The 22161-nt window shown below is 34.1% G+C and overlaps 1 long non-coding RNA gene across 1 annotated transcript; it reads right to left on the bottom strand.

The window, feature by feature from the left end:
• Window positions 1-18011: 18011 nt before the first annotated feature.
• Window positions 18012-20184, bottom strand: LOC127174835 (uncharacterized). The gene is made up of 4 exons (XR_007828911.1): window positions 20107-20184; window positions 19431-19524; window positions 18865-18928; window positions 18012-18627 (listed from the first exon to the last, which is right to left on the bottom strand). It is a non-coding gene; the product is annotated as an uncharacterized LOC127174835 (long non-coding RNA).
• Window positions 20185-22161: the final 1977 nt, after the last annotated feature.

Below are 22161 nucleotides of genomic sequence, written 5' to 3'. Positions count from 1 at the left end.
TTGAGAAAATTGCCTTTAAAATTGTCCAAATGAAGTTCTTAATAATACATATTACTAATCAAAAATTAAGTTTTGATATATTTACAGTAGGATTTCTGCAAAATATCTTCATGGAACATGATCTTTACTAAATTTCATAATGATTTTTGGCATAAAAGAAAAAACAATAATTTTGACCCATACAATGTATTTTTGTATATTGCTACAAATATACCCCAGGGACTTAAGATCCAGGGTCACAAATATTTGGGAAAAAAGAAAAGAAAAAGAAAAAGTTAAGCAAACAATTTCTGCAGACTTTTTATAAGCAGCACAAATGCAATTCAGTAATCGGCCTTAACTATGTATATATTGAAGGATAAAACATTAGTATAGGGAATAATTCTCACTATTAACTAGTTGCTAATTAGCATGCTTATTATTAACATATTGGCTGTTTTTATTAGTATTTATAAAGCATATATTCTGCATGAACATGTTTCACATCCCTAATGCTATACCTAATACCTAAACTTAACAACTACCTTACTAACTGTTAATAAGCATTAAATTAGGAGTTTTTTGAGGCAAAAGCCATAGTTAATGGTTTGTTAATAGCAAGAATTGGACCTTAAAATAAAATATGACCCTACAAACAATAGAAATTTGACTTTGCTCCTAATTTTCGCTAATGTGAGCACTGGATTAGTTCACTTCCAGAATGACAATTTCCTGATAACTTATTCACCCCCATATCATCCAAGACGTTCATGTCTTTCTTTCTTCAGTCACAAAGAAATGAAAGTTTCTGAGGAAAACATTCCAGGAATTTTCTCCATATAGTGGACTTCAATGGGAGCCAATGGGCTGAAGGTAAAAATTGCAGTTTCAGTGCAGCTTCAATGGGCTCTACGTGATCTCAGCTGTGGAAAAAGGGTATATGTAGAGAAACAATCAGTCATTCAAAAAAAAAAAAAAAAAATAAAAATTATATACTTTTTAACCACAAATGCAAAATGTTGGAAAGGTCACATGTGATTTGGGTGGAAGTACCAACACAGTGTTTACAAAGCAAACATGCAAAGAAAGTCAAACGCCCTTTACAAAAAAAGGTAAAACAATGATGTCGGACGATTTTGAAGTTGGAGGAGATAATGAGACCAACACTACCTTTCTGAACCGAATTACACAGACGAAGAACTAACCGTATGTGTTGTTTCCAACGCTATTACGTAATGTTTGAAGTCACAGACGCGCATCGAGAAGAAGTGCAAGATGAGCATTTGTGGTTAAAAAGTTTATACTTTTTTTTTTTTTTTTTTTTTTCAAAAAATAACCGGTCATTTCACTACATTAAGACTTTACTTCTTGCCTGGGATCGCATCGAGTCCTTTGCAGCTGCACTGAAACTGCAGTTTGGACCTTCAACCCGTCTATCCCCATTGAAGTCCGCTAAATGGAGAAAAATCCTTCAATGTTTTCCTCAAAAATCTTTTCGACTGAAGAATGAAAGACATGAATATCTTGGATGACAAAGGGGTGAGTAAATTATCAGGAATTTTTTATTCTGCAATTTCTGCGTCTTCTGAGAAACGTCAAAATACCTGAAATAAACTCACATTTATGAGTTATAAAGTCAGAACTGCTAAACATAAACCTGCAATTCTGAAAAATAAAGTCATAGTTTATATCTCGCAGGTTTGACTTTATAATGTGCAATTGTAAGTTATTAAGTCAGCAGTCTTTTTTCCCCCTTAAAATTGGAGAATTGTGAGCTATAAACTTGCAGAATTGCAATTATGACTTTATTTCTTGCAATTATGAGGTTGTTTATCACACAATTCTGAAAAAAAAAGTCAGAATTGTGAGTTTATATCATGCAATTCTGACTTTATAACTCGCAATTGCAAGTTTATGTTTCACAGTTCTGAAAAATGTTTGTATTTAATTCTGAGAAACAAAGTCAGAAATTAATACCTTGGATGACAAGGGGGTGAGTAAATTATCAGGAATTTTTTATTCTGGAAGTGCACTAATCCTTTAACTTTTCCAGTAAATTCAGTCATAGCATAGAAGATACACATCCGAGAACTGTTAACATCTTTATTTAGTTCTGATATTTGTTTAAAAATTGAATTGTTTTGCCACTTTATTGCATCACACATGGTTTGACCTTCTTGTATGAGAGTTTTGTGATATTCTGTTTAAAGCTAAAAATATTTCTGGCGATAATCATCATTATTCCACAATTGCTGTGGAATCGATAGAGCTTAATGTGAACCCAGAGGACTCCTATCATTCCCTTTAACTGTCAGTCAAGGTTGTTTCCTTTCACCTCCTCTTTTTGTGTCGGTTAAAAGAGCATGGGATCAGAGAGGATGTGGATGTTAGGTCAGCAGTGGGCGGGCGTATTTATAGCCTTCTCTGCTTACCGGAGGCAAGGCAATGGCACGGCCTATCCCACAGTACATAAAACTGTCACACACCAGCTGATGGTGATGAATAGCTGCCGCCGACGTGCAGATCACTGGACATTAAATAAATCCTTAAAATGAACATTATGTAGATGGCCTGGGTGTAATATCCTACAAACCATAAAGGGAAGGTCAGAACTCCTAAAAACGGCTATTACTTAAGATTTTTACGAGCTGTCCAATAAAACAACTATGGCATTTTAATGTGGACTTAATCTAATGAGAATGTGGCCCTGCATTCCCTGCACTCAGGGATTGTTTTATCCATCCAAGCCAAAAAGAATTAGGAATCTTCAAAACACTCTTTACACACGTTGACCTGTAATAAAAAGGTTCACTTCTGTTGTAATAATGACTTGAATCAGTAAGCAAATTAGAGAACATTGTAAAACATGTGCTTTTTTTGTTAACGGAACACTTGAGAATAATTAGCCTTGGTGTTGATTCCAAAAGGCCTTTGGCTCATGATGTCGCACCGCAATTAAGAACATGTTTATCATGAGATTCCACCAAGATCAAGGCCCAACTTGCTTATTTCACTTAGAGAGCCTTTCACCTCACAGTGACTCATTAGACCATGTGTTTAATGTGTAGAGTATGGAGGATTTTTAAGGATTCCTGCTCACATTGCACCCTTCTTTAGCGTTCGTTTTCGCCCGCTGGGTCAGTTGTGTTTTTCATGCGCTTTCCTAGGTCAAAGGGAACAAAGATGTGTGTGATGGAATGGCAGCTCTGAATGAAATCTCCATCTCCGTCTCCTGCCTTCACAACCTCATTGTCCCCTCGGGGGGTAAAGAGGTCCTCCTGAGGGCCAGCGTCCTAGTGCCCCCTATAAGTGCTTCTTAAGCTTCCTGCCATGGCCCGGCTTTGTTCTGCTGTTGTGAGAACAGGGGCTGCACACAGAGTGCAGTGCCTGTGAGCATATGTTCTTCTAATTTGCTTTGATAACTGCCAGATGATGAGGCCGGGGCCCCTCCGAGTCTGAGCCGCGAGGGCCAGGATGGGCTTCGTCTGGAAAGAGGGACGGTGGGGAGCCTAGGGATCTGGAATGAGGTCCCACTTTCTCTTCCTGTGACATGGAGGCTGTTTCGGTCACTTGTCTGTCGGTGAACCTGCATCTGTTGAGGGAAAGTTTCAAGGAACAAGAACAAAATGCTGATGCTGTAAAAGATCTGTAATGGATTTGGAAAACAGTGGATATTTATTATTTTTTTTAAATAAATGAATACTTTTATTTTGCAAGGAAGCATTCCCTTGATGAAAAGTGACAGTAGCAACATTTATAATGTTACAAAAGATTTCTGTTTCAAATAAATGATGTTTTTTGAACTTTCTGTTAGTCAAATAATGCAAAGCAATGTTTGTTGAGCAGCAAATCTGCATATTAGAATGATTTCTGAACGGCTCCTGAAAATTCAGCTTGGTATGGAAGCCGTTTTCGCTACTGAATATAAAATAATAAAAGGTAATTGCAACTTTTTATCTCACAATTCTGACATTTTCTCGCAGTTGAGAGTTTACATCTTGCAATTCTGACTTTTTTTCTCAGAATTGTGTGATACAGACTTGCAGTTTTTAAGGCACAATTCTGACAAATAAACTCGCAATTCTGAGAAAATATCAGTCTTTTTTCCCCTCAAATCTGGACTTTATATCTCATAATAGCGAGTTTATATCTCACAATTCTGAGAAAGAAAAGTCAAACTTGGTAGATATGAACTCATATTTACGAGAAAAACAGAATTGCAATTATCTTGCAATTCTGACTTAACAATTGCAATTGCGAGTTTATATTGTATCTCACAATTCTGAGAAAAAAGTCAGAATTCGAGTTTTTATTACGCAATCCTGAGAAGAAAAGTGATAATGGTGAGATAAAAAGTCGCAATAACCTTAGTTAAATTCATTTTAGTGGCAGGAATAAAATTCATTTAAAATATATTAAAATAAAAATAAAAGAGTTATTTAAATGATCACATATACATTGTAAATAATATTTCACAATATTTTTACTGCACTTTTACTGCATTAATATCCTACAGATCCCAAACATTTGAACTGGAGTGTATATATTTACAGTTGAAGTCAAAAGTTTACAGACAACTTGCAGAATCTGGAAAATGTTAATTATTTTACCAAAATAAGAACTCCAAAAGGAAGCACGATGCATTAAGAGCTGGGGGCTGAAAACTTTTTGAATTTAAAGATCAGGGTAAATTTCACTTATTTTGTCTTCTGGAAAACATGTAAGTATCTTCTGTACCTTCCGAAGGGCAGTAGTAAATAAAAAAAAAAAGAAAAGAAAAAAAAAGATATTTAGGCAAAACAGGAAAAATGTACATCTTCATTCTGTTCAAAAGTTTTCACCCCCTGCCTCTTAATGCATCAAGTCCTTCTGTTGTCCTCAGTCTAAAAAAAGAAGTATACAGTCGTTGGAAAGGGTTGAAATACACAAAAATGCTGAAAAACCACAGAATTTGTGTGACCTGAATGATTTTTTTCTGAAGAATAGCCGGCAATTCAGCTGTTCAGGACAAATAAGGGACTCATGAACAACTATCACAAAACAAAACAACAAGAAAACTTGAAAAGCTGTGAATCATTCAGGTAACAACACAGTGTTAAGAATCAAGTGTAAACCTTTGAACAGGTCATTTTTATAAACTATTATTTTCTCCTGTGGACTATATGTAAACTTTTTTTTAATGTGCGATATCTTATTCAGGTCAGTACTACATACAAAAATAACATGAATTTTGTATGATCCCTCTTATTTTGGTAAAATAATTAACATTTTGCAGATTCTGCAAGGTGTATGTAAACTTTTGACTTCAACTGTACAAATCAAGAACCTCAAAACTCTAAATATCTTACACATATTACTCAAACAAGCAGATGCCATGCAAAGAGCATAAATTTGTTCAAAGAACATAACTTTGTTTGCAGGTAGATTGAAAATGGCTTTTAGAAATTGCCTAAAGCCACCCAGTCAGATTGGAGCTGGCTATTTTTATCTAGCTGTCACCATTTTTGTATGCAATATACACAAGACGGTCAGTGAACAGACAGTGGGTGGTCTGAAGAATGAGACTAGTTGACACCACTAATGATGGCAAAAAGTATTAGTTAACAAGTAATCACAGAAATGCAGAACTACTCTTCTTACCATTTAAGATCATCTTAAGTCAGTTTTAGTCACTCACTACTTACTTATATAATGATTTTAAATCTGTAAATTTGACTTTTTTAAACAAATATGACAATATTACTCTCATAGACATTAGCTAATTCATGCAATTACAAGTGAAAGCCTTATCTAATGATTCAGTATCACTGAATCATATTTATGGGTCTGGTTAAATTAAAATTGCAATTTCACTTTCATATAGTTTATTTCTCACTCCAGACTGGGTTCAAATTAATTGAGCACAAAATGCATTTCTTATGCGTGTTATATTTTCAGTTCCTTCACTGGTCATAAAACGATTACTCAATTGTCCAATATATTGTGCTGATTTTAAATTTGCGCACTAAAGCCCATCCGTTCTGCAGAGATGTTTATTTTATGTACGCTTCCTCTGTGCGCTAATGGTATCATTTGTAAAGCATATAGCTGGAGCTGCTGATGTTCTTTTTTGGGCCGTCTGTGGAGAAGCAGAGGTGCTTCTGAGTGTGTCTATAACTCACGGCGGGGCTCATGGATATCTTCACTCTCGCAGCTGTCTGCGCAATTATGTCCTGCACACCCTCACAGATGTACACAGAGCGGAGATGAGATGGCAAATTTTAGCAATCAGTGACAAGTCTCCACTATGTAATTTAGTGCTAATGTCTATTTCAGAACTGAGGCAATCGGCTGCAAGGCAAGGTCACGTCATCCAGAGATGAGAAACAGCAGATGATCACTGCAATTTGAATTATCTGATTATTGTAATGTGCAAAGACCACTCAAGATCTGTCTTTTGTATGTTAACACATTTCATTTCCCTTTTTATTTTTATTTAATTGAAAAATGGGCAGATGTATCTCTATTTTAGATCATTCAATTGCAGATATTGTTTTACTAACCCAGTTTAGTCACACTTTATTTTAAGGTCCAGTTCTCACTATTAACAAACCATTAACTAGGGCTTTTGCCTCAATAAACTGCTTGTTTGCTGCTTATTAATAGTTAGTAAGGCAGTTATTAAGTTCAGGTATTGTGTAGGATTAGAGTTGTAGAATATGTTCATGCAGATGTGTTCATGTGTTTATAAGCACTAATAAACAGCAAATATGTTAATAATAGACATGCTAATAAGTAACTAATTAATAGTCAGAATTGTTCCCTTTACTAAAGTGTTACCTGCAATTGTATACTATATAAGCAATATTCATGTAAAATCTGTGTTTTGGCAGCTGTATTTTCTTTGCTTAATATTTTTATCCAGCTAGATTATTATTAATTAATCTAAACAATATTTTTTATTTTTGTTGTTAACACTTTAGTTTAGGGACCAGTTCTCACTATTAACAAGTTGCTTAAAAGCATGCATATTACTAGCATATTGGCTGTTTATTAATATTATAAAGCACTAATGCTTTAACCCTACTCCATACCTAAACTTAACAACTACTTTACTAACAATCAATGAGCAGCTAAAGTTATAGTTAATAGTTAGTTAGTAGTGAGAACTGGTTCTCAAACTAAAGTGTGATCTAAGTGGTCATTGTTTAAATGATTTTTTGTTCTTAGGATTTTTTTTCAATCAAATTCATACTTTTATTCAGCAAGATTTTTAAAAAGAGACAGCAAAGACATTTATAATGTCTTTAAGATTTTTATTTTATATATATATATATATATATATATATATATATATATATATATACACAAAAAAATTATATATATATATATATATATATATTTTTTTTTTATGCTATTCTTGTGAACTTTTTATTCCTAAATCATATTTTACTCCTATTCATAAAAAAAATGTATCACCGTTTCTACAGAAAATATTAATATTGTTAATTTTGGTAACTTTTTTATGAATAAATCATATTTTATATTCCTATTCATTAAAAAAAAGTATCATGTGACACTGAAGACTGGAGTAATGATGCTGGAAATTCAGCTTTGCATCACAGGAATAAATTACATTTTAAAATATATTCAAATAGAAACCAGTTATTTAAAATTGTAATAATATTTCACAATATTACTCTTTTTACTGTATTTTTGAACAAATAAATGTAGCCTTGGTGAGCTTTTTTTTTTTTTTCAAAACTGAAATATCTCATCCACCGCCAACTTTTAAACGGTAGCGTACATACTGTATAGAATTGGGAAATTGCATTAAATTAAATTCTTGAAAGCACAAAAAGTGGCTTGTAATGATAGATAGCCCTTGGATTTTTCACAGAAATGACCCCACAGATGAACCTCCTGTGCATGTGATCATTTGAAACCATGACCAGGAAGCAATTAGTTAGGGCTGGAAGTCTGGACTGCAGGTCACCCCGACAGATATTTCCACTTAAGCCCCGTCTCAGGAGTGAAGAGCTGTGGGTTTCGTGCAATAAGGTTTCCGTAGGGTGGAGAAAAACAAAAGATGCTATAAATATCCACTGAAATGGCCACGCTGCTGTAGATAAGCAGTGAAGGAAATCACTTAAAGTGCAATGTGTCACAGCTACTATGTAATGTCACATTCAGCCCTGCTTTTTCAGTCCTGAATGGGCCATACATTTTTTACACCATAGCCTATAAATCTGTTTTGCCTTGGTAGATTTAAAACACAGAAAGCATTAAATATATTTCAGTAAGCAGAGGTCGTAATGTTAAAGATGTGAACGTTAAGCTGAATCTTGGGGAAAAACATTTCCGTCCGTAATTAAACGACAGAAGTAAAAACATTGTATTTTACAGGACTGAATATAGCTGTCAGCATGGTGATAAAATGTGAAACATTTCCCTTCTGTTCTTCTGTCCTCACAGGACTTCACTCAGCACTGTTCGTGGACAGACAGTAGTGAACCAGGATATGGGAAACAACAACGGAGGCAGCCAGATCCAGGCCATTAAATGCTCCATCAAATAAGTTTTACTGAGCCTTATTGGGTAAACACTGAAGCGCAGTATAATGTCACAGCTCTCTCCTGTGTTTTTAATTTCTTCCTAAAAATACTGAGCGGTTCTCATGATGGTTCGCAGAATGTTAAATGAAAGTCTAATGTGTTGAGAAAGGGCCAACTCAAATATTTTAGTGGATAGCAAACATAGATGGGCACTACTACATGAAAGACACCACTAAGAGCTGGACTGTCTAAACATGCGGTCACATTTACCCCTACTCTGTAAAATTTAGGAAGCAAACTACCGCCATTTCAATGGGAATCAGTGTGATGACAAATTTTCAACCCGGGCTGGAAAATATGCGACTCAGTCTGCATTTATTCAAAGCTGCTAAAATGTATCTACTGTAAACATATATTTCACTGCTGGTTCCAGTTGAAATGAACAAAAGTGGCAGTAAAACACCAACTATATTTGTTAGTTTTTACACTTATTTTGATTGCAGATGCATATTATTGATTATTACACTTATTTTAGATGGTAAAACTTTTTGCACTACAACAGTGTGTTCATTATTAAGATAATAAATTCAAATAATATGGTAAAACACACCAATTTGCGATATCAGGCAGCAAAATGAGCTGTTTTGTACAGCTAAAAATAGCTGGACGCAGATGAGACTGGAAGCCAGACCCATAAAATTTATAAATGGCTGCACCTACTCTTACATTTTGACTTTTTCATCACATAACCAGCCCCATATGGCTTTTCTGATGTAGTAAACCTGCTCGAAAGCTCACCCGGGACAGCACTGCACATGCAATGTGAATTGCTTGGGTTTGAGTCCTGTAAAACATGAGTCACAACACTCTACAAAACAGCTCAAAGACTCATGTAAGAAAGCTTAAAGGGATAGTTCACCCAAAAATGAAAATTTGATGTTTATCTACTTACCCCCAGATGTAGGTGACTTTGTTTCTTCAGTAGAACACAAATGAAGATTTTAACTCAAACTGTTGCGGTCAGTCATATAATCGTCAATGAGATCCATGTCTTTGAGAGTAAAAAAAAAAAACAAAAAAAAAACATACACAGACACAACCAACACATCCACCACAATGTCAAAATGTCCTGAGTGTGTTCACAATTGTCTGTGCCAGGGGCATTTCTAGGATTTGAAAACATCCAGGGCTGGTGCCAAAACATGAGGGGCTAGTGGTGGTGGATGGGAGCTCACATCATACTTACGTAAGATTTTGTTAGACACAGGTGGGTGAACCTGGATCCTTCTAGGGAGGTCCGGAGGGCATGCCGCCCCAGGAAAAAAATTGATATATTTTAAAGTTAAATTCATTAATCTGGTGCACTTTGAGAGTTCAAAAATAAGAGCTCCAAGTTAATCCATGTTCAGTATGCAAATTGAACAATCAAAAAAAAAAAGGTCAATGACCTGACTCAACCCTCTTCTGATACTCTGAAAACATTGTATTATGAACTGATCGTGTGAACAAAGTCATATTGTGCTTTCGATTTTAGTTCATTTGACAGATCCTTTGCCAAAGCAGTGGCACAAAACAACGTGAAAACAATGAAAAATAGTAAATAGTAATCTAGTAAATTTTACAAAAATACATTGCACAAATAAAAGAATACATTTGGAAATGTATTTACAACTCTAACAAATATATATCTGCATGCAAAAATAGGGCCCCATTATTTTTTTTAACCACATTACATTTAATTTTTTCCAAATTCTGTTTTTTTTTCTGTTTGAATCTTTCTGGGCTCCTTTTTAATGGTTAAATTAAGTTTTATTAATGAAAAAAACACGTCTAACTAATTAAAATAATGAAACTTATACAATTTAACATCAATTTATCAAAAGTTAAGTTATGTTTAGGGCCCTATGAAATGTTTTAGCATGTCTGTTTATTGGAATGCATAAAACAACTTTTATTTATTTCTACAACAGCCTTATGAAATTCTGTGTTGATGCAGAACATGCAGGATTTATATTTAAATGGTATTTTGCAGCTTAATATTTGAAGAGTTCAGATGCAAAACCAGCTAAAAGCCATCTCGGTCAAAAAAGAGATAATGATACTGAGTGAATGCTCCTGACACATAGTATACGTCCATCACATACCTTTACCTCAAACTCGCTAAATCCCAGTCTCAGCTTAAGTAGAAGTGCTGGTACTTACATAGAAACCTATACATGCTTAAAATGCTATAAAAATGCTTATTTTAAAGAAAAATGTCAGATGGATTTAGAGGCTTTTGCATGTGAACTCTTCATTTACAGATACTAGTCCATAATATCGCGATTTGATTGAAGTGTAATGACCGGCTTTTGATTAATTCATTCTTTATTCAACTTTGACAAATTCTGTGAATTCCTCGGAAATCATAGGGTGATACAAAACCATTCGGGGCTAGAGAAAAATCTTTCTGGGCTCGAGCCCCGAATGATTACCCCTAGCGACACCCCTGGCCGGTGCTCTGGCATAGTAGACGCATGCGCGGAAGCGATCATACCCACAATCCCTCTGCACTGTGTAAACAAAAAGTGACATATATGTGTGACAGATCACTTCCACACATGCTTCTACTATGCCAAAGCATGTTGATGTGTCACACACCGGCTGTTGTGAACGTGCTCAGGACAGTTAGACATTGCGGTGGATCAGAGGTAAAAAATGATATGAATACTGGTTAGTTTCTTGCACAGACTGATTGTTTTGTGTCTTAACACCTCAATGTATCGCCATGAGTCGCAGGGTTTAATATGGTTTTGTCTGTGTATGTTTTTTTTGACTCTCAAAGCCGTAGATCCCATTGATTGCCATTATATGACTGACAGACTGCAGCAAAGCAGATAAGCAGGTAAGCAGATAAACATCAAGTTCTCATTTTTGGGTGAACTATCCTTTTAAATGGCATAGTTGCTTCAGCAAATGCATGGGTTAAGTTTGGTGTAGGTGGTATTTTATTTTCAAACATGATAGAGCATTTCATTTCTGAGCTGCCAAAATATGTGTACATACATAATAAACATAATAAAATATTGGCACTGTCACATTTCAGTGTTTTGGAGAACACTGAACATGCTATTTAATGCCAGTCTCTGGACATTTTACTTTCAAAACTGATGTGAAACGTGATACAAGCAACACAATATAATTTGGTGAAGAAATTCTCTATGCAAATTTTGCATCAGGTTCATTCAGGCACACAAATTTGCAGCATGGACCAATAGCAGACCTCTTGATTTGGCATTGACTGTTGTGTGGGCGGAGATTCATTACTTAGCAACAGTAAAACTGTAAAAAAAAAAAAAAAAAAAAAAAAAAAAGTAAAACTGATGATCCACAAAGAACAAAGCGCTGATTCTGGCAGTTTCTACTCAGCCAGTTTTATATTACACTTCAACATTATAAAATGATTCATAAAAAAGTAGGTGTTTGGGAAGCTTTTTTTTTTTCAGTTGCTTCATTTGCTAGCCGACAGAATATCTTTGCATTACACTGTTATTTTGATAGCATCCATCATATTTTGTCACATCTGGAACTACTTTCTTTTGTTTTTTGTTCTTTTTTTCTTTTCTAAAGTAATACTTTTAATCTGCAAGGATGCATCAAAAGTGACAGCAAAGACATTCAAAAAATGACCTTTTAAACTTCCTATTCAAAGAATCCCCCAAAAAGTATCATGGTTTCCATAAAAATATGATATAGCAAAACTTTTTTACATTAATAATAAAGAGAAATGTTTCTTGAGCAGCAAATCAGCATATTAAAATAAATTCTATTTAACAGACACTGTGTAACTATTATTCTTCAAGAATAGTACACAGAAAACATAATTGCACAAACATTTCAAATTCTCTGGACAAATTTCTTAACATCTGTTTTTTTTAATACTAATAATTTTGGACATTTTATTTCTGGTTTATCACACTGGAAAAAGATCAAGTTAAGCCAATTGCATTGTGGGATACTACATTCTTTGCAGTGTGCTTTGATGTATACTGCCTATTTTGACAAATGTGATCATTAGTATTCCATGCATAAAGAACATTTGCATACTGTGCACAGTATACATACTATATAAAGCAATTTTATTAATAGTAAACTAGTATTCAGTTGCTACTACATAGTTAATGAACTGAAATGAAGTGAACTGAAATGAATGAAAGCAAAGCTCAGAGCTGTGAAACCATCTGTATGTGTGTGTGTTGGATAATAAAAAGGACGTTGGGGGGTTCATGCAGTTGATGTACTTAACTAAATGATCATATAATGTCTACAGTGGGTGATAAAAGGGCCGCCTTTATCCTCTCTACAAAACTATCTAATCCTCTGTTATGATCTTTATTAGGCGTGAAAGATATCAAGAGGCTCTTGACTGATTAGTGCTGTGTCAGATGTTTGTGTTTGTTTGGCACTTTGTTATCGGTTCCCAATGGATACAGATAATTTCCACTTGAACCGTTTGAATGCAGTCCAGCTCTACGGCTCTCTGTACAACATCCATCTAGTTAAGATAACACAAACATCCCTTTAGATATTAAGAGGATAGAAGAGTGTGTTTGGCCTGTTCAAGAGTGTGTTCATCAATCTGTTCACATTTACTGTTGCTTCCTCTTTGCGGATACTTGATGAAAATGATTCATATTAAGGGGAGAGCAGAGATAACTGTTATGTAGAGACATGAACATGTTGGATGACAAGGGGTTGAGTAAATTATCTGTAATTTTTTGTTCTGAAAGTGAACTTCTTTAAATTGTATCCTGCTGGATAAGACTGAAATTGTAGCAAATAATACATTTAGAAATTCAAGCCTTTTCTGTTTCCCATCATCAGATGTGACCTGTTATGCAGTCTGATGGCTGTGTGTGAATTAATAAGATGTCGTGCTCTAGTGAAACAATTTGCTATTTTATGTCTCTGTAATAGACCTGTATTACTGTAGATCATCCATCTTTAATTATTCACCTCTGCTTGGTTTCTGATACTAACCATGCATTTGTATTCAACTGAATGCGATGCCCTGATTATAGACTGGTATCTGCTGCCTGAGGCAGAGGCCAGATGGTACAGTCTGCATTGAAAATATGTCTGCACTCTAGCTTTGATGTCTTACCCTACCAGTCCAATACGCCAATGATTTCTCAGGAGGGCAGGAAAAGTTGGACTCTACAAATGAAAGAATCACTAAAGCAAGAACCCAGGCATGGGCAGTCATTAAAAACTACATAAGAGCTAATGTTTCCACCATATGCTTTGGATTGTAGCCCTCGGATAAATGGAAAATAATTAAAATTTCAATCTTTAATCCATATGAAATGTATCTTATTGCCTAAAAGCTTTAATGACAGATTTAAGGCCAGCCGAACCATTCTAAAACCAGCTACTCCAGACAAGATGCTCCGAATTAATAGTACTTACACCATGTCTACAGCAAATGGAGCTTTCATTAGGCCACGATGTCAGGAACATACGCAAGCGTCCTTTTGATATGGTGGCATCTGCAGTCGGTCTTTGAGGAGATTTATCATCAGATGAAAAGGTTATTGCGTATCTTTTTTTTAAAAGGGCTACTATGCCTCAATTCACTCAAACTGGGACAAAGAACTGTGCACTTAAGTTACGCTAACAACTAACAATTGGAGCGGTGATGGTCCAGAGTGCTAACAGAATGGATTATACATCTGTTGCTTTTTCAAAGTCACCAAAACTAGTCCCTGAGAAGCCCATCAGACATTTCAAAAGCCAAAGTTACAGTTTGGAAACGAGGCAAACACATCAAAGGAGGCAATTAGTTGATGCACAGGCGAGCAATATGAGCAGACAGTAAAACCAGCTGCGGTGGATCTGCAGGGAAACGTTCGTGCTTCTCAAAAGACGAATGCACTGTAATCTGGGAAGAAGCACTCTGTGTCGTGCCCGATATGTTTGTTTTAAATTCATCTTTTTGTGTGTAAAAGGAAATGGCAGTTTCAGGGCGTATAACAGCACAATATGATGTCAGATTGATGTCTGAATGTCAAGGCTCTTTTGACAGTTTAATACTATTAACGACGCTCTTATTTTTTCCTTCAAAGAAAGTGGTATTTCTATCAGCAGGATATCCCTCGTATCAACACGAGTGCCACGGAAACTCCATTGTTTGTTCATTGCTTGTGCAAAACTGAAGATTATATTGTTTTAACCTGCGTCATGTCCAGTATCTCGTATGCTTTCTTGACCTATTGTCCTTGAACGCTGGCTCTCAGCAGGCACTGGCAATTATATAACACTTCATAAAGTGGTTATAACGGGGTGGTGAATATTCTTTTTTTAGCCCGGACATTTATTTGTATAGGCACTTCATGATCACTCCCTCCTAAAGGTTCTCTATTCATCGTGAAGTGCCTTGGATTAGGAAGTACCCCTCGCTTCACCCCGGTCCACCCTCTGTGCTGCCAGATAACGTTTGTCTCTATAATATGACAGTCAATGCATGTCAGTTTTTTAGTATAATCTGCGGTTCTCACAAACCTTTATATTGTAAAATTGTTTACTAAGTCAGTTTTTTATCTTAAAGGACTAGTTCACTGCAAGAATAAAAATTTCCTGATAATTTACTCACCCCTATGCCATCCAAGATGTTCATGTCTGTCTTTCTTCAGTTGAAAACTAAGTAAAGTTTTTGAGGAAATCATTCCAGGATTTTTCTCCATATAGTGGACTTCAATGGTGGCCAATGGGTTAAAGGTCCAAATTGCAGTTTCAATGCAACTTTAAAGGGCTCTACACAATCCCAGCCGAGGATAGAGGTCTTATTTAGCGAAACGGTTGTTTATTGTCTAGGAAAAATACAAATTTGCATGCTTTTTAACCATAATTGCTTGTCTTGCACTAGCTCGACTTATGTAATCATGTAAAGGGGTTAACTGTAAAGCGCAACGTTTGGTTGTTTTTCTGAATATGTAGAGTCTTTACATATTCGAAAGATGTATTACTTTTATCTGTATGATCAAAAAAGCATTTTAAGAGCAAGGGACTGCACCGGCCCCTCCATCTGTCATGCAGTGAGCTACTATTCGGCTTCCACACTCTGCACAGACACTTCAATAGCGCATATTTTTTAGAGTAACATTAAACTGAGCGGCCATGTAATATTGCTAAATACATCTTTCAGATGAAAAGCCATATTTGAGATTGATGAATGTGAGCATTTGGATCTCTTGCCCGATGTACTGTATCACCACATAGACCAGCCATTAATGATCTGTTAGTCAAGGGCATGCGTGACTTCGCCACTTCCTGTGGAATTTTTTTTCTGTGACTAAGCGTCTAATAAAATTTTGGTTGACTAAGCCTCTTCTTGTCGACTAACGGTTAGTCGACTATTAGAGGGCAGCTCTACTATTTACACTAAGTGCAAAAAGCCCGCCTTGATGGCAGAAGGTATTTACACTAACTCCACCCACCAACGTGTGATTGGGATAGACAACATTACAAAAGATGCCTGCTAAAAAGTAGCTCCACTGGTGTAAGTGGTAAAGTGCATAGCAGTAGATTTTTGACGTGAACGACCCAAGTTCGAATCCACTTTTTGCCAAACTTGTTCTTCTCCCTTATCACATCACATATCGGATCGGAAAGACATTTAATTACAGTAAAATTAAGAAATTAATCAAAAAGTAGAAAATTGTTTACTGGATAGGGTTAGGGTTAGAGGTAGGTGTAGGGAGAGCTTTATTGTCCCAAAGAGGCATCCATTTAATAATTCTAATAAAAATGATAATTTACACTCAATACACTATTACTGCATACTGTTTCATAATGTACTATAATACTGAGGTAAAAATATTTGCCACTAATTGCACTAAGTTGTATAAATACAGTAGCATTTAATATTATTGCAAAGAAAGTACTGCTATTTTTACATAGTATAAACAGCATCTCATTGCACTTTTTAAAAAATGTAATTTTTCAATAATTTTTTACAATATTATTGTATTTGTGATATTTTTGCTAAAAAGGTAAGTTTTTTAAATAAATTATTAAACACTAAATTAAATGCTCTTTTAAATTTGAGAAACTATAATATTTGACATTGATGTGCAAACAAATTTACTTAAAGATGTTGCATATTCAACTAATCTAATGCTTTTAAAATGTAAGTATTTTTGACATATCAAATTATTTTACTTATAAATTATACATCATGTCATTAATTATTATTAAAGTTACAAAAATGTCTTATTTATCTTGATCTTGATTTTGAACTTGAAAGTTACATTTTTGGGAACTTTTTATATATCATTACTAAGTGAAATAGCCATTCATTATTATTATTATTATTATTATTATTATTATTATTACTTTAACCCAGTTATATTCATTTTCTGCCTGTCAATCATTTTGCCTGTTTGTTGTGCTGATTAACATGTGTTAGGAGGGCGTTTTGGTTAGACGGTGCATGTAAGTTACACTGTAAAAAATAAAAAGTTGAGTTAACTTAAAAAATTAAGTTAATCTGCTGCACAGCAATTTTGAGTTTACTCAACTTTAAAGGAGGGAAGTTGTGCCAACTCATATATAAAAGTTCAGTGAACTTCAGTGAAGTTGAGTGAACTACCAGTCAGAGTTGGCACAACTTAGTTCTTGAAGTTCAGTAAACTCAAAAATGCTTTGCAGCAGATTAACTTAAATTGTTAAGTTGACTCAACTTAAAATATTAAGATAACCAGCTGCAAAGCTTTTTTGAGTTTACTGAACTTCAAGAACTAAGTTGTGCCAGTAATTTTTTGCTTGAAGTTCAGTAACCTCAAAAAAGCTTTGCAGCCGGTTGCTTTAGTATTTTAAGCCAACTCAACTGCATTTTTTACTATTTAAATGTATAACTTTAAATCTTACATCCAGACTCTAAGCCACATTGTATGCTCCTCCACATCCTTTAAGAATACAAATGCATGCAGTATGAACAATACTGTAAATATAACACAAACAAGATTTTGTCATCATTACAGAAAGTATTTATTGGCATTCTGCAAAATGAACACAATTTAGCTTTTCTCCACTCAAACTATGATGTAACTAGGATGTGACTATTTACAATAAAAACACTCTTAAACAAAAAACACACACTTAAAAATAATTTTTTTAAGTGCCAGAAAAATGTAACATTAAAAATATTAAAATTCTGCAGCCTTAAGTAAAGTTTTAAATCAAAAAATCACAAAAAAAAACTTTTATATAATTTAAAGGAAGCTAAACTTTACCGTCATTTTAAACGTTCATCTTGCTCCATCTATTATTTTGGAGCATCCATAATGCAACAAACTCACTGGATCAAGAAGCAAAATATTTCAACTATTAACACAACACTTAAAGGAATAATTCAACCAAAATTATTCTGAAAATTTATCATTTACTCACTCCCATGTTGTTCTAAACCGTTGTTCACACTCAACACAAATTAAAATATTTTAATGAAATTTGAGAGACTTCTGTATTGAAAGGCTGTTCACCCAAAACTTCAAAGCGTTCATAAAGAGATCATAAATAATTAAATAAATATATAAGTTAATATGAATTGAGCAGTTTAAGTCTCCTGAAGAGACGCAATTGTAGGGATGCATGAAATAGGATTTAGAAAATAGTACATTTGAAAATACTTTATTTTCATTAATATTAGTATATTTATACCTTTGATACTAGTTTTACTTATTAATATTATTTACATATATTATCTATTAACATTTTTGTTTTTCCTATAACGTATTTTAGCCTGTATTAGGGTTTTACTCACTCACACAAAAACTAAACAAAACAGCATGTAGTTTCAGTTAGGTACTTTTATTTTTTTTAATTGACATGAACTTGAAGCAAAAATGAAAATGCTCTAAAAACAGTTATTGGCTAAATACAAATAATAAATGACAGTTGACAATGAACATGAAAAAAAATACATCAGAAAGTAAAAATAGAAATAGAAAATAAATGACAAAATTTCCAGGAATAATGTATCTTCAGGATCCTCTGTGATGCCTTTAAGCCCATCAATGTGGTGTGATTGAGTGGCAGTTTCTCTGCAGATGATGAGGTTGTGAATATGATGCATCTGAAATACACAGTTGAGTTTACAGTTAAAGAGTGTCCATGTGTTTATGTAAAAACAATTATGCTTATGAAGGCCATAAGCAAAAATTGACATATAAGCAGTATGCCCTTCAAAATATTAAAAAAAGAAAAAGTGATTTAAAGTGGGATCTTAGGATAGTTTTATATAGCTTTAACACTTAAGCATAGACTCAAGTAATAATTTTAAGAAAAATCTAACAATGAATAAACTCATTACCTCTATTACTTAGTGGAGAAGAGAGTATCCTTAACCGAACAGAGCTGGTCACACAAAAAAGAACCTAAAAAAAAAAAAAAACATTATTGGCAATGGGAAACAAGTTACAATATGAAAGTTAACATTTTATAGACATTGTAAGAAAGAACTTCACCTGTTGAAACTGTGTTGATAGTCTGTGTAGCTGGATAGTTGATGTCCAGAAAATGAGTAATGAGGTGTTTTGACAGTTACAATTTTTTTTTTTTTTTTTTTTTTTTTTTTATGAACATTTTGAAGCATCAGAATGAACATTTTGAACATTTTGAAGCATCAGAATTTTAGGTGAATATTTTTTCAGTGAATGGACAGAAATATCTCAGGTTTCATCAAAAATATCTTCATTTGTGTATTAAAGATGAACAAATGTCTTATGGGTTTGGATCGACATGGCTGTGAGTAAATGATGACAGAATTTTCATTTTTTTGGATGATCTAAATTAAGCCAAAGAGGACAGCAACAGCAGTGGTAAGGCCATGTATATATTCCAACACAATCTGCGTCTCTAGTACTACATCCTAGGCACCTTTAGGTTTGAGTGGATGACAACATCATCTTCCAGTAATAGTTAAGATGCTCATCTTCATACCCTTGGTGTGGACATCCTCTGGCTTTGTGTCCTGCAGTAAAAAAAAAAAAATACAAAATTATATTTCCTACTGACATTGACATTAAATGTTTAAAACATAACAAAAATAATAATAATAAAATTCTGGATAAGGACTAGTTTTTACCAGTACAGAAATAAGTCAGAAATAATACAAAAAATACATGTATAAATCGGTTGTGTCAATAAACACGTTTATCATCTTACACGTCTTGCACTTTCACATATATGCACCAGTATCGCGGATTCACAAAAAAAACAAAAAACAAAACAACAACAACAACTGTGTGCCAGATAAACTAGTAAGTTATATCGCCTAGCACAACGAAATACAACACATAATTAACCTCTATCTGGTTAATTATACACTCGTTTAATCGACATTTGAACTGTATCTATAAAAATATATCTGTATACATACCTTGCAAATGCTAACGTTAACTGATTGTGCTTGGAAAAAACAAAGCTAGCTAACTAGTTAGCCGCCAGACCTCATTCAACAATGTTTATTCTTTCTTTAAAGAACATTTACAAACCTAACTGTGTAGTTTATTTGGCTTACTTTCTATATTAAATCTGGGCAGAAAGAACTTACTTTAAAAGAAGACATCCACTCCCTTTGCCATCGTTGTTTATGTTTGAAGCAGTAAACTCCGTGTATAGTTCAGCGACGGCACTTTGCGCATGCGCAATAATGTCAAGTTGACCGCTCAAATGAAGAAATAAAAATACTGAGTTCGCTCAACTTTCTTATTTGTGTTCATTGAGAAAAATATAGTAAACATTGAGTTAACTTGTTTTTATGTGTAAACTCAACATTTTGCTTAAAAATGTGTCCACTTGACTTACATTTTTAAACTGAGTGAACAATTTGCAAGTTGGAGTTTTTACAGTGTAGCAAAATTGATATATTTATCTGTAATTTGAATGAACTTATAGCCTGCTTTAAAGTTTTATAAGGAATTGTCAAAAAATCACTCCTGGTTATGTCATTAACCAATTTATCAGTGGAATGCCATTAGGTGCTCTCCACTTACATGCAAGATTACATGTGTTTTACACAACGCAATGAGACTGATCACACTGAACTCACTTGGAAATGAACCGTAGGTTATTTGCCCTGAAGCATATGGAAAAGAAATGATTGCAGCCCCACTGAAAACATTTAACATCTCTGAAAATGTCACTCAGGTCCTGGCAGGGGAGGAAGAAACCATGTACAACAAAGCAAACAAGAGCCTCAAACTCTGTTTTTCTTTGTTTCAGTTTTACCTCTGTGATAGAGAACAAATTGCTGTAGTTTGGGTAACATTTCACTCATCACTCAAAGAGAGATACTTGTCGACTGTCAAGACGAGTAAGATTAAGATGAAAAGAATGACTTTGAACAAAATTGCCACCCACCAACTGCTGCAGTGGTCATTAATGATAACTCCAGCACCTGTGTCAACAGCCTCTGTGCCTGGGTGTAATGAGCGTCTTTAGTTCAGGGGGTTCTGTCAAGTCAAGTGCAACATGACTGCAATTACCCGCCATTGACGTTCATCTAACGGAACAGCCGCCTCCCCTATTTATGTTTTTCTTCGGGAGAGGCCAGTTCAGTTTAATGAAACTGAGCAAAAAACCTGATTTGGTCTCTTTCAGTCACACAATGGGACTGTGTGAGTGCCTAAGTATTGCTGAACCATCAGCATCTGTATGACAACTGAGCTCTGGAGTAGATTCTGTGAAAATTATATCAACCTCTGCATGAGAAACAGAGAGCCATTAGTCTAGTTTAAGTGTGAATAAATGAGAAGATGTAGGGAAGATCTATTTTCGGAGTGCAGTCATTTAAGACTGTCACATTGCAAAAATATTTTTGTAATCTGTGTTTTTGTGTTTAACAACCTTAAAACAAAATACACGTACCATTCAAATGTGTGAGGTTGGTCAGGATTTTTATGTTTTATAAGTCTCTTATGCTCACCAAGGCTACATTTGGCTGTATACATGCAATAAATAAAGAAATATTGTGAATTACTATTACAAATTAAAAATAACTTTAAGATAATTACAACAAATATGATTTATTCCTGTGACACAGAGCTAAATTTCAGTATCATTACCAACATCATTTATTATTATTATCAATGATGAAAAGAGTTGTTCTGCTTATTTATTTATTTTATTGTGGGAACCATAATTTGATGATTACAATGTTCAAAAGAAAAGCATTTATTTAGAATTTTTCACTTTTTTATTTTTATTTTTTAATCTTTTCGATCAACGTAAACGTCTGTAATGTCACTTTTGATTTACTTATCTTTGCTGAATAAAAGTGTTATTTCTTTTTCAAAAGTGTAGTTTATAAGGAAAATAGTCAAATAATTGTCTAAGACAATGAAACTTAATTATTATTATTTTTTTAATTGTTGATAAATGTTGTTTTATGCATAAATGTAACAAAATTTATTTAAGGTTTAAAGTGCTGAATTTACATTTTAAAGTAAAGTCATTTTTTAGTATGTCAATACGTTTGTTTCTGCCACTGAATAAAAAATCCAAAAAGTTATTGTTTGACAATTTTTCTCACGATTCTGACTTTTTTTGTGAGAATTGTGAAACAAACTCGCAATTCTGACATTTTTTTCTCAGAATTGTGAGATAT

This window comes from Labeo rohita, chromosome 13, assembly GCF_022985175.1.
Source record: "Labeo rohita strain BAU-BD-2019 chromosome 13, IGBB_LRoh.1.0, whole genome shotgun sequence".
Classification (NCBI taxonomy): Eukaryota; Metazoa; Chordata; class Actinopteri; order Cypriniformes; family Cyprinidae; genus Labeo; species Labeo rohita.
The sequence above is the reverse complement of the archived record's forward strand: the minus strand, read 5'-3'. Positions and strand labels throughout refer to the sequence as shown.